Consider the following 11,921-nt stretch of genomic DNA (forward strand, 5'->3'; position numbering starts at 1 on the left):
TGCTGCTCTCATCCCTCCCTGATAATACCCCTTCTGTTTTTCTTTTCTCCTTTTCTCTCGTCTATAAGTAGATACTGTCCGAAATGCCAGCGGAAAAGCGACACCTCCGCTTGCTGTGTATCTCAGATAGACCGAGCGGGAGCAGGGGCTGAAAAGACAGCTTTAGCGGCTGGGCCTATCTCCACTCCTCTCCGTGGCTGGATGGAGGCTCGGAGTGCAGGGGGGGGGGGGGCCGGGCGGCGTTTGGGAAGAGAATAGAGGGTGTGAGAGGCATGATACACTGAGCTGGCCGCAGATTCTGCAGAATCTTCCACTCTGCAAAAACTTTGCCTGCAGATCCTTTTCCCAAGCATGAGAAACCTGTTTCAAGGGTGTTTACCTGGCGCCGCCCATTCCCGCAGAGGCCGCCTGCGCTCTCCACCCAGCGAACACAGATCCTCGGCCTTCCTCTGCTGAGGCGGAGAAGCCCTGGGAGTGACGGCCGCTCCCGTCACTCGTCCAGCCTCTGTTGTTCGGGCTAATTGGAGTGCTCCCCTCCACTTATCTATGTGTATTGGGGGCGGAATGAGGCCCATTACCTGCAGTCTGTGTTGACATGACGCCATGATTGACTCGTCTGGGCGTTTTGTTTGCCGTCACTCTGGATGTGTGTTCCTCGGCGTGTGGTGGCTGTTTGGATGTCAGGTCCAGGCTGTTTGCAGGTCTGTAGACTCTGTTTGTACAGGTGTTTCTGCTGCCCTCCGCTGTGCTGCTGTTTGCGTTACTTTCTGCCCCTTTGTGAGGAAACGGAGTCTCGTGTGACGACGGTGCGTCTCGACACGGACGTTAATTCAGAGAAGGCTGTTCTAGAAGGGAAATCATGATGGTTGGAGCGTGTGGATGATTCAGGACCCTCCTTCAGAGCATCTCACCCTCCTCAGCACACACAACCTCTCCCCTGCAGTAAACAGACCAAACAATTGGGACAGATATTGGAGGGATTAGAGGTGAAAGGCTCTGGGATGCAGCGTCGCAGGTCTGACTGGCACTGCCAGGCCGTGAGCCCCGACGCCTGTTGGACGTGGGCGTCTGATCGGATATGATCAGGGATGAACCGCCGTCGCCATTAAAACGCCGACTGAACTTTATCCCCACCACGAGAAGGCCGAATGCTGATGGTTCACCTCCACAACCAATATGAGGATTAAAGGAGCAAATTCATAGATTATAGAGCTGCGAAGAGTTTTTTCACCCATTACTAGTGCGTTTTATATGATTACCTTTAAATACTATTCATTCCATGAAAATAAAAATCAAGCAGTTACATGAACAAACAAGTGAAACTGTGGACATTTTGATTTACATGTTTCAGAAAAGTGTGTAAGCTAAGACCACACACACACACACACACTCTGACTCCAAGAAGCACAGCTGGAAAAATGGAGGGTTGAAATGGACCGGATGGGATGATATGTATAATCTGTCTCTAGTTAGTGGAACATGGAGGGCTTCCCCAACTGACTTTGGTTCTTTGGTTTGTAAATAAGAATTATCAGATTTAAATAGGAAAATAAAAACATTTCTTTTGGATTAAGCAGTAATTCCAATGGATCTGAAATGTCTTCCCGTCACACTTTGACCTGTGAAACCAATGATTTATTGATCGAGAGCAGCTCAGTTGGTGAAACGGATGTTTTATGATTACAGTGTTTTAGGTTCGATTCCTCATCTCACCCTGTTCAAGTGAACAAGACCCTGAACTCCACTGTGCTCCCATGGTGCATTGCAGCTATTTAAAGCACTTCTGCGTGAATCAATTGATCCTTTTTGCATGTTGTTTTGCAGATATAATAAAATACTGTATTTATTTTTATTACAGTTTTTAAAACCTTGAGTACAATGTGCTTTAAGATTAAGATTTAAGATTAAAACAAAAAGTTAACTAAAAACTTAACCTGTTCCAGATCATCAGAGCTCAGAAATGATCTTATACTTTCCTCTATACATATATATATATATATATATTAGTTCTGGCCATTCATTGGTGTAATGATTAGCACTGTCACCTCACTATCTCATCACATCCTTGGCTTTTCTGTGTGCGGTTTGCATGTTGTCCCTGTGCATATGCGGCCTTTCTACTGCGTTTTCACTTTTCACTCAGATCCAAAACACATGTGTCAGGTCAGCTGATGAATCGGGGTGTCAAACATACGGCCCGCGGGACAGAATTGTCCCGTCACGCTTCAATCCCGCCCTCAGGATGAAGTTTGCATCAACTGCAGTACGTTCATTTGACCACCAGGGGCGCACTGTGTATTATGAGGTGAACCGGTTCAGGTGGTCAGGATTAATTCACAGCTCTAGAAATGAGTCTAGAACGAGGATAATTTCTGAAAACTGAACCCGCCTGCTCCGTTCCTGTGTTCCAGCCACATGTGGACGAATGTTTTCTGCCTTTAAAGATGTTATTAGTCTCTTAATAAATGAAGCACGTGGTCAACTGAGGTGAACGTCTTTCACTCAAAATTCAGGAATCTCATCTGTTTTAAAAGAATAGTTCATTAAATATGAACTTCTTAATGATATGTAGACTTATCTTCACTAAAACAAATACAGAGGTTTGACCTTCTCGTTATTTATGTTCGTTGCTCTGTCTCTGGCCTCTGAGGTGAAGCGAGTTTGACGCCTCTCGTCTCCCTGCCTGCTCCGTGACTGGCAGGCCGTCCGGGGCGTCTCCCGCCTCGGCGCCGCAGCAGACGGATGGCGGCTGGTGGAGGTCCCTGCTCTCGCTCCAAACCTCTCTTTAATCCCCGCTGATAGATGTGCAAATCCACGTGTGAGTTATCGCGCACGCGTGACAGTTTGAGCGCACGCAGACTCCTCCGTGTGGCTGTCCACGAAGTTGGTTATAATCTGTTAAACGTGAAATAACTTTGGGTTCTTCGGAGCACGCCGAATATTATCCCCAAGTTGCCGTTGTTATCTTGTGTACACACATTTGTTTATTTGATGCAGCGCCTCTCCACTACAGCACTTCTGTGTATCAAAGACAGCGGTGCAGAGCGTAATTGAAAATGGCTAGCGTGGAGAAAGGTCTCTCTCTCCGCTCTGACTGGGAAGAGACTGAAAAGGCCCCGTTCTCCGCTCCCTCCTTTAGATCTATTTAAATAATTGAGGAGTAAACTGACAAATTAGGCACCTTTATGGACGCCCCTGGGCTCTCTCTGGGGTCCTTCACTCTCCCCAACAGAAGAGAGCGCCACCAGGCTCCGGATAATATCTGGGTGTGCTTTGAGAGGGAGGGAGGGGGGGGGGGTGGCGGCGGGCCAGGAGGGGTTTCGCCAATCAAGCGGGCCACACTTCCTCCCCCAGGTTCTAATTTTGTGCCACATTAAAGAGCTCGGCCTCCATTTAGGACACAGAGAGGCATTTTCATAATTTGCCGGGTCTCTCCACTCGCTCGAGGTGCCTTCCCTCCCTCCCTCTCTCTCCCTCTCTCTCTCTCTCCCTCTATCTGAATGGAGGGCCTGGGGAGGAAGAGGGGTAATTCATTCGTCTCCTTTCAGCCAGCCAGCTCCACTTCTGCATAATGTTGCTGCTAGGTGTGTGTATAGCAGCTAATATTTATCTTTTAATAATTCTCCATTAGACCTGAATGTTATTTGCCACACGGCTCCATTTGGAGGAAGATGTGTAATTCACGCGTTACCGATACTTGAGCCAACTCAAAAGCCTAAATATTAATATTTGACTGGTTGTGAAGTGGGTGTAATTTCTGACTGATAGAATCTGGGCTGCGGTCTGTGCACACAGTCCTTCATCTAGGTTGGAGGAGTCGCGTCTCTTGGTGCTGACACCATCCATTCGCGCGCCGCGGCATGCGTAAGCATCGATTCATATGTGATTGGTCACATAATTCACAGTCTCAGGGGGCATTTCATCGCTGACAGACAAGCTAATCTAAAATCCCCCAATTTACAAATGAAAATCCCGCCATCCAATTGAGCTAATAGAGGGACTTGAATGGGATAATAAGATGTGGTGTAATACTGTGTAAAAAGCCTGTAATGTTGTGTTGGTGTAAGAGCCCGTGTGACTGGATGTTGGACTGTTTGCAGTGATTACCGGGGCCTGCGGGCCTGGCGGCGGCTCGGCGGCTGGGACAGGGAGCTTCTCCCTGGGCAAGGAGATACGCCTGTCTGCCCCTTCTGCTGGAGCGACGGGGACCGGGGCGTCAGGAGGGAGAGCGCTCCCTGAGAGCTCTCCCTCTCCCTCTCCCTCTCCCTCTCTCCCTCGCCCGCTCCCTCTCTCTCCTTCCTGGTCTTGCCGGGTTTGTACTATTGCAGCGCTTGCAGATGTGCACAAACAAGGGAGGATTAAAGCAAAACGAATCTAAACAGACAAATGGAATTAGAGTGATGGGTGTCGGTGGGCTGGTTCACAGTGATAAACATAATGATGCTCTGTGTGTGTGTGTGTGTGTGTGTGTGTGTGTTCCTGTGTCTAGGGGATTATCAGTGGTTAGGTGTGTGGTGTGTATGGCTGGGTGACTGCTTCTGGGTGTCTTTGTGTGTTTGCCTATCTGTCTATGTTTTTGTAATTATGTGTGTGTATATTTACTCTGTCTCTAGTTGTGTGTTTGATAAATGAGTTATTCCATATTGCCGCACAAAAACAAGTGTGTGCGCCCTCCACACGCGTGTGTGGATATGCGTCTGTGTGTTTTCCTTTTGTTGGGGTCGGATTTCTTCGCCGCCTTTGTTTGTGTTCGCTGCCTTCACCTGTCTGCCGACGCCAAAACTCTTCACCCGTTATTGATTTTTTTTTTTTTTTCTTTTTAGAATTGTTTCCGAATGGGTAGAAGTGAAACATCTGGCCTGTTTACGTGCAGATGTGTTGTTTGCTGGTGTGCAGGGGAGCGGCCAGCGGGAGGCCGCCGATCAGCAGTCTGGGGCTCCCCTGCAGAGAGGCGCTCTGCTCTGGGATTAGGGCTAAACCCGGCCCTGCCAGATGGGCACAACACAACCTGCACGGCCGGGGTCAGGCCAGACTCACTGCAGATAAACACACAGTCTGGCTTAAAGGTGCTGCGTGTCTAACGGTGTAATACCAGCGCCGAGCATGAGGCGGCAGGAGAGAGTCGGATCAGTTACCATTTTGTTTTCGCCAGTCTGCCTGCTCGCATCAGGAGTTTTATTAAAAAAAGAGCAGCCTCCATACTGTACATTAAATTGGTCGCTAGGTTAGCGTAGCAGCGGTGGTGGATCCTCCGCCCAGTCTTCTCAGGACCGGGCGGAAATGTGGGCTGAGGTGAGGAACTCTTCAAAGTGCCAGCTAGTGGACTTTCTGGCCAGTCAGCAGGTTCAAGGCTATCAGAAATGAAACTTACAGGTTGTTTTGATGTGCTGTATTCCAGAGCCACAGGCAACACTGAAATGATAGTGTGTGTGTGTGTGTGTGTGTGTGTGTGTGTGTGTGTGTGTGTGTGTGTGTGTGTGTGAGTGTGTGTGAGTGTGTGTACATGTTTAGATTGGTGGCACGGGCATCAGCAGCGGGGTGATTGCTTGCTGCTCGACTTGTATCACACTCGACTTGCAGGAGCATCGATGGAGGTCAGCGCTGTCGCTCTTATTTTTCTCCGTGATCCTCGAATGAAATTCATCTTGTTTATTTACAGTTTACCCGAAGCTGCTGAAGCATAAAGCAGATTTTTCTCTCTTTTCGAATCTGTGTCACAATGTGTGGGAAAAGGAAATATGACAGTATTTCAAAGATCCTTCCTTCCTTCCTTCTTGGTGTTTTTGAAATATGACCTTGAATTTATTGGGTAAAAACTTTCTGGGTTTCTGGATCACTAAACACCGTAATCTCCTCCTGGGATTACGAAGGTGTTGTGTTTCTACATTTTGGTTGCAGTTTACATCAACATGGTTGCACTGTTCCTCTAAAAACTGACCAGTAGAAATGTAAATCAAATAAGACAGAGCTTGAAATGCACAAAAACTCCTGGATATCCGTAAAATTCAGCCTGTCAGATTCTGTTTTCTTGAGTTCTGTGATTTTGTATCTTGTCCTGCAGTATCACATATTGGTGATATCTTGTTGAAATGTGGCTTAAATGACATTTCTCCTCCATTCTTGACCTGTAAAGCCAATGATTTCCTCTCTTCCTGTCCTCAACAGGCTCCACAAGAGCCTGCTTCTACAGGAAGTCTGTAGTATTTGGCACTGTGATCGATTAATTACAGAGAGGCTTCAGTTTAGTCAGTTTAAATCACCAATTAAGCAACATGAGTGTGTTTTGAGAGCCACTTTTGAATCCCCCAGACAGTGTGTGTGTGTGTGTGTGTTTGTGCACATGTTGCGGCGTGCAGCTTCGGCCTGCCGTCAGTCTGCGGTTCCAGCCCACCTGGATCTGTTATCCAGCGGCTTCCCGGCCCGGCTGAGGAGACCGTCTCTGTGTTACTAGGAAGCAGATTACACCAGACAAGTGTACAAACAAATAAAAGATTACAGGCTGTGAACATGCTTCATTCTAATGCCCTTTCAGCGAGCCGTGCTCTCACAATGCTTCGCTCTCCCCCGAGCTAAATTTGGATTTCCCCCGTGATGCGGCGGCCTGCTGGCCGGCCACGTCGTCACCTCAGCCCCGACGGCGCTGCAGGCCGCCGGCCCGGCGCCTCCCTGGTATTAGTTAGGCTTTGGAGTTCAAGTGACTACGGGGTTTAAACATGGATTTTTAAGGGGGGGAAAAAAAGAGAGAGAAAAGGGGGAAGAAAGACTCGCTGTTGTTCTTGAAAAGCTGTGTTTATCCAGGATTAGAGACACCAACATGTTAATAATTGTTTCTCACAGAACTGCAAAGAAGCACTTTCCTGTAATCCCCTAATCAGGCATTACACCTCTGAGCGAAGCCACAACGCAGGCGCGCGGCGTGCGGCGTGCGTGACGCGGCGCGCCCGCACGGCGCGGCACGCCCACGTCTCCCCCGGCGCCACGCCCACCGCCCGCCGAGGCACCTGCTCCTCTCTGCTGCTCTCGCATCCGCCTCCTCCGCCGCCGCTCCGCAGCATCAGCATCTCTCAGGAAGCGTCACAATAACAGCAGCAGAGCCGCCGCTTCAGGAAACTGGATTTCCTCAAACGCTGAAGTTTCACAGCAGATTCCTTTTCTGTTTTTGTGTACATTTATGTTTTGACATGTCTGGAATGAGTTGATAATGAACAGTCATGTGATTCCTAGTTGAACATGAACAGTTCATTAAGTCTGGAGCTTGAGTGTGGTTGGACGCTGGTTTGAATCTCGTGGCGGGGAAAAACAATTCCTTCCAACACAAGCGGTGCTGACTCCTCTCGCCGCCGGGGTCACGGAACCGGTCCAGAGGTCAGCGCTCCTCTGCAGTACAGCGGCTCGGGGTCGGGGAAGGTGACTGTACCTGCTGGGAGTCAAGTTGGTGAACTCTTCTGGGAGAGAACTCAGGCTTCAGAACCGTCTGCAGCTGAATCCGTCTTCTTATCGTCCTCAAACCGCCTCCGTCGCTCGCAGCCGTCTCTTCATCCTCTGGTTTCAGTGCTGGGTGTGTGTTTGTCGCCCTGCTTCCTCGCCTCCGAGGACGGAGGCCCAGAAAGACACAAGTTCAACAAACGGCTTCCTGATGGAGGACAGAGGGAACAAGTAGAACTGCATTATTATAAAAGATCATTTGTTTCAGTTCAAGTATCTTTATGGTGATTTATAACTTATTCCACCCAAACAGTCCTTACCTGGTAAAGACCCAGCACTGATGGTTTTATTAAAACACAAACAAGCTGGTCTGATCTCTAATCACAGGATTTAACATTCTAGAGATTTATTTATCACTGTTTAGTGTTTCAGGTGCTTTCTTCACTGATCACCACAGCAGATGTTCACCATGTTTGGTTTCTCCTGAGCAGGAGAAATGATGTGACATTATAGGAAAACTGTTTTTCAGTCATTCTTCAAAGTAATTTTACGTTTTTAAGAATTCTCATAGTATTTAGTTACATCTTTGACAAGGCAGTAGAGCAGTAATCAAAGACAGAAAAATAATGTAAGTTGTAGTTTGATGTGTTTAGGTTCATATTTAAAGATGATTACACTGAGTACATTACTTTTCCACTTTAAAAATCTGTCCACAGTTTGAATTAACATTCAAACCTTTTGATCAGGAAGACACTTCCTGCTTTATAATCTACATTTGTTCACTAAAGAGTCATTTAAAGAGCGTTTTCACCGTGGTGCTGATGAGTCAAACGTCGTCTCCTGACCAGACGTTCAGTTTGATCAGGGTAACTGTAACTGCGCTGCTCGGGTGTGTGGTAATCATCCCAAACCACTCCGTCAGTGTAATCCTGATGCTAAGACCTCTATTACCCCATCTGGGACTCAACAACAACCCTTCCCCCCCCCCCTCGTCTGTCCCGTTATTGGGCCTGCTCGGAGGGGGTAGGGGTGTGTGTGTGAAGGGTGGGGGGGGGCTTCATGTCCAACAAATTAAAAAAGCTGCTGCAGGAATTTGGCCAAGCCCCCCCCCCCCCGGCCCGGCGGCGCCCGTGTCGGGCCTGACCCGCCGGTCAGCGGTGAGCCCCCTGTTGGTATTCCACGCACACGGCCGGCGCCGGCGAGCGGGACCACCGGCCCCCCTGGGGGACCACCCGTAATTCAAGTCAAACATCGTGTCCCCCGCCTGTTTGACGCTCCACTTAAAGCTCTTCAATCACGGCGGACCGCCGGCCGCGGACCGCCGGCCTCTCACGGACCTAATCAATCCTGTTTGATCGGGTTCGGCGTGTCGGAGCAATTGATTCCCCTCAGAGGACTCGGTAAAGGTTAGACGGCCCAGATTCTTATGACAGTAGGTTAATGGACTTGACTCCCCTCCCCCACCCAGCGCCCCCCCCCCCCCCCACCCAGCAGGCCCCTCGCCGCTCACGGCAGACTGGTGTCACTGTGCCTCTAATTAAAGACTCTTCGACACTCATTAATGAACTGTAGCATCCTCACTGTCCACTCTGGAGGGGGGGCGTCCGACCCCCATCCACCTGCCCCCCCACAAAACCCACAGTCCATGAAAATCTGTGAGGAGTTTTCCAAAAAGGAGCTCGTTGATTATTCCTCTGAATCTCACATTAACTGGAAGTTGTTCTCTGCCCCAAACAGCAAACACAATAAGAGAATAAGGCGGTCCTTACCCCCAAGCCCCCCCCCCCCCACCCCCCCCCCCCACCCCCCACCCCACCACCTGCCCCCCTCCCTCCACAGACATTCACTTGTTTATTCCATTTTCATGGAAATGCACAACACAACAAATGGTCGTGTTTGTCTTTATGAAAGTAGGCCAAACAACCGCTGACAAACAAGCGGGGGAGTTGTAGGTCAGGGCGCCACAAGCCCTGTGTGGCCTGTTGGGAGAGCCTGACACGCTGTAGTAACCCCCATAGACACACACACACACACACACACACACTCCACTGCCAGGATGATGTAACGTTGTCTAGACTATACACACTCGGTTTGCATGAACACGTACTCACATTCATAAAAGAAACCGTTTCTAAATCTGGTTCCGTAAATCATGTTTTCAATTTATATTTTTGCCATAAAATCCTTTCAATATCTTGTTAGAATTTACATGAAACGTATCAGAAACTATTGACAGTGTAGGAGGAATGATTATTCATTAAAGTTCATTAAAACACAACAATTTAAATACCAGTGATGGGTTCATTGTTATTTATAAGTTGAAGGTTTCCTGGATTTCATCATTTCAGTTGTGAAAATTATGAACTTTTGTTCGACAGAATTAAAAAAAAGAAAAGGTGAGTCGTGTTACTTCATTTTCCTCGGCTGACCCGCGGGTCAAGACCCTCGCAGCCTGGACGGGCTCCACTTGACCTGACCCCGGGTGACCCCTGTGACCCCTGTGACCCCTGTGAGCTGACCTCAATTCCCCCGGCGAGTCCGTGCCGCACAGAAAACGATCTGCTGCAGAGAAACGTGCCGAAAGTGAAGAGACCTGAAGCTCTTCCTGTGGTGGTTGTCTCTGAGGGTTTCATCGTGGAAATCATGACTTGACTGCTGAGGTTTGAGTGAAACGAGGTCGGGGTTGTTGAGGTTGTTGAGGTTGTCGAGGTTGTTGAGGTTGTGGAGGTTGTTGAGGTTGTTGAGGTTGTTGAGGTTGAGGTTGTCGAGGTTGTCGAGGTTGTTGAGGTTGTTGAGGTTGTTGAGGTTGAGGTTGTTGAGGTTGAGGTTGTTGAGGTTGTTGAGGTTGTTGAGGTTGTTGAGGTTGAGGCTGAAGGTATTTCTCTCTGAGTTTCATCAGCAGCAGAAGTTGACCGCAGTGTATAGAAGAGTAGACCTCATTAATTATAATAGATGTGATTGTTTTTAAGGACCCTCCCTCCACCTCACACACACACACACACACACACTCTTTGTCTCCTGCACCCTAATGCCACAGGTTACACACACACACACACACACACACACACACACGACAGATGCCCCCTGACGCTCATTCACATGAGGCGGGCACGTGACCGGCGGTCCGGGGTCCTCGGGCCTGCCAGCCTCATGGCATTGTGTTCCCCTCGGGCAGCCAGCCGGCCGCCTAAATACCCCTTTGTCTCGGGGCCGGGTAACAAAGCGGCGGCCAAGCCGCCGGTGTGGCACGCGCAGCGCCACCCGACCGCCTGGTCTCTGACCCAAACAGGTGGATAGGAGGGGCGGGGGCCCGGGGGGGGGGGGGGGGCTGCATCTGTCCCCACAACACCCAACGACTCGCCGGGTCAGCCTCTGCTCCATATGCTCCCAGGAGACACACACACACACACACACACACACACACACACACACACAAACACACAAAGACGAGCAGGTGGAGGGGGGAGGGGGGGTTCACCGAGGTACGACTGATTTGGAAACTGTCAAATTAGCAGTATGAGGAGAAGAAGAGGAGCCCCGTCAGGTGATTGTGATGCATTGTGGGATGCATCGGCTCTTCAGCCCTCCAACAGGCAACTGTTGCTGTCTGTGCAGCTGTCTCTGCTTTTCCAAACCACATGAAGGTTTTTGTTTGGTTCACATTAAAAAGTGTCTCAGCTCGTCCAACACTTCAGCTTTCCTTCATAGATATTTACTTCAGTTCATATTAATCACTTTTTATTCTGATAAGGAAACTTTGTTACAGCTAGTTTTTTATTATGGGATGTCTTCTACCACGAGTTCAGGGGTGTTCAACCTGTGGCTCCTCAGAGTCCTCCTGAAGGGCCGCCCTGAAACTTTCACTACATTATATGTAAAAGAAACATTTTATCCTGTTTTGTTTTTTCACATTCAAGTCATTTTCAAAAGGATTCTTAACTTTTTGGTTAAAACAAGAAGCTAAATAACGAAATGGGAAAACAATCAAAACCAAAAAGAAATGGGGTAAAAATCCTAAAACAATTTAAAAAAAAGTCACAAATAACTAAAAGGTCTAAATATAGTTTAAAATTGGGGGGAAAAATGCAAAAATTAAAAATACTTAAGATACTTAATAATCATTAAAACTTCATAAATACACGGTCAGATACAGTTTTTCTACATTTATCGGGACCATATATACAACTTCATGAACTATATCTGCTTCGTTTCAGAGGTTAAATACGTTTTGCAGTTTCTCCTAAAATAACAGTTGATTCCGCATCAGAGGACATTCTGACCCAAACAGTTCATGAAATAATGTGAACGCAGGATTCAGAGCAGCAGGAACATCGATCACCACACGACTGAAATAGAAAGAAAAACTCCCTCCTACAGATCAATAGTCAGCTGTAGATACAGAGTGAGTCACAGTTTAGGCCTTTTGTTGCCATATAAGACCTGAATCAGGAAGTCCTGGGCTGACCCTGCTCTGGCCTTGCTGTGTGGAGTTTGCA

This window comes from Salarias fasciatus, chromosome 19 (genome assembly GCF_902148845.1).
Source record: "Salarias fasciatus chromosome 19, fSalaFa1.1, whole genome shotgun sequence".
NCBI lineage: Eukaryota > Metazoa > Chordata > Actinopteri > Blenniiformes > Blenniidae > Salarias > Salarias fasciatus.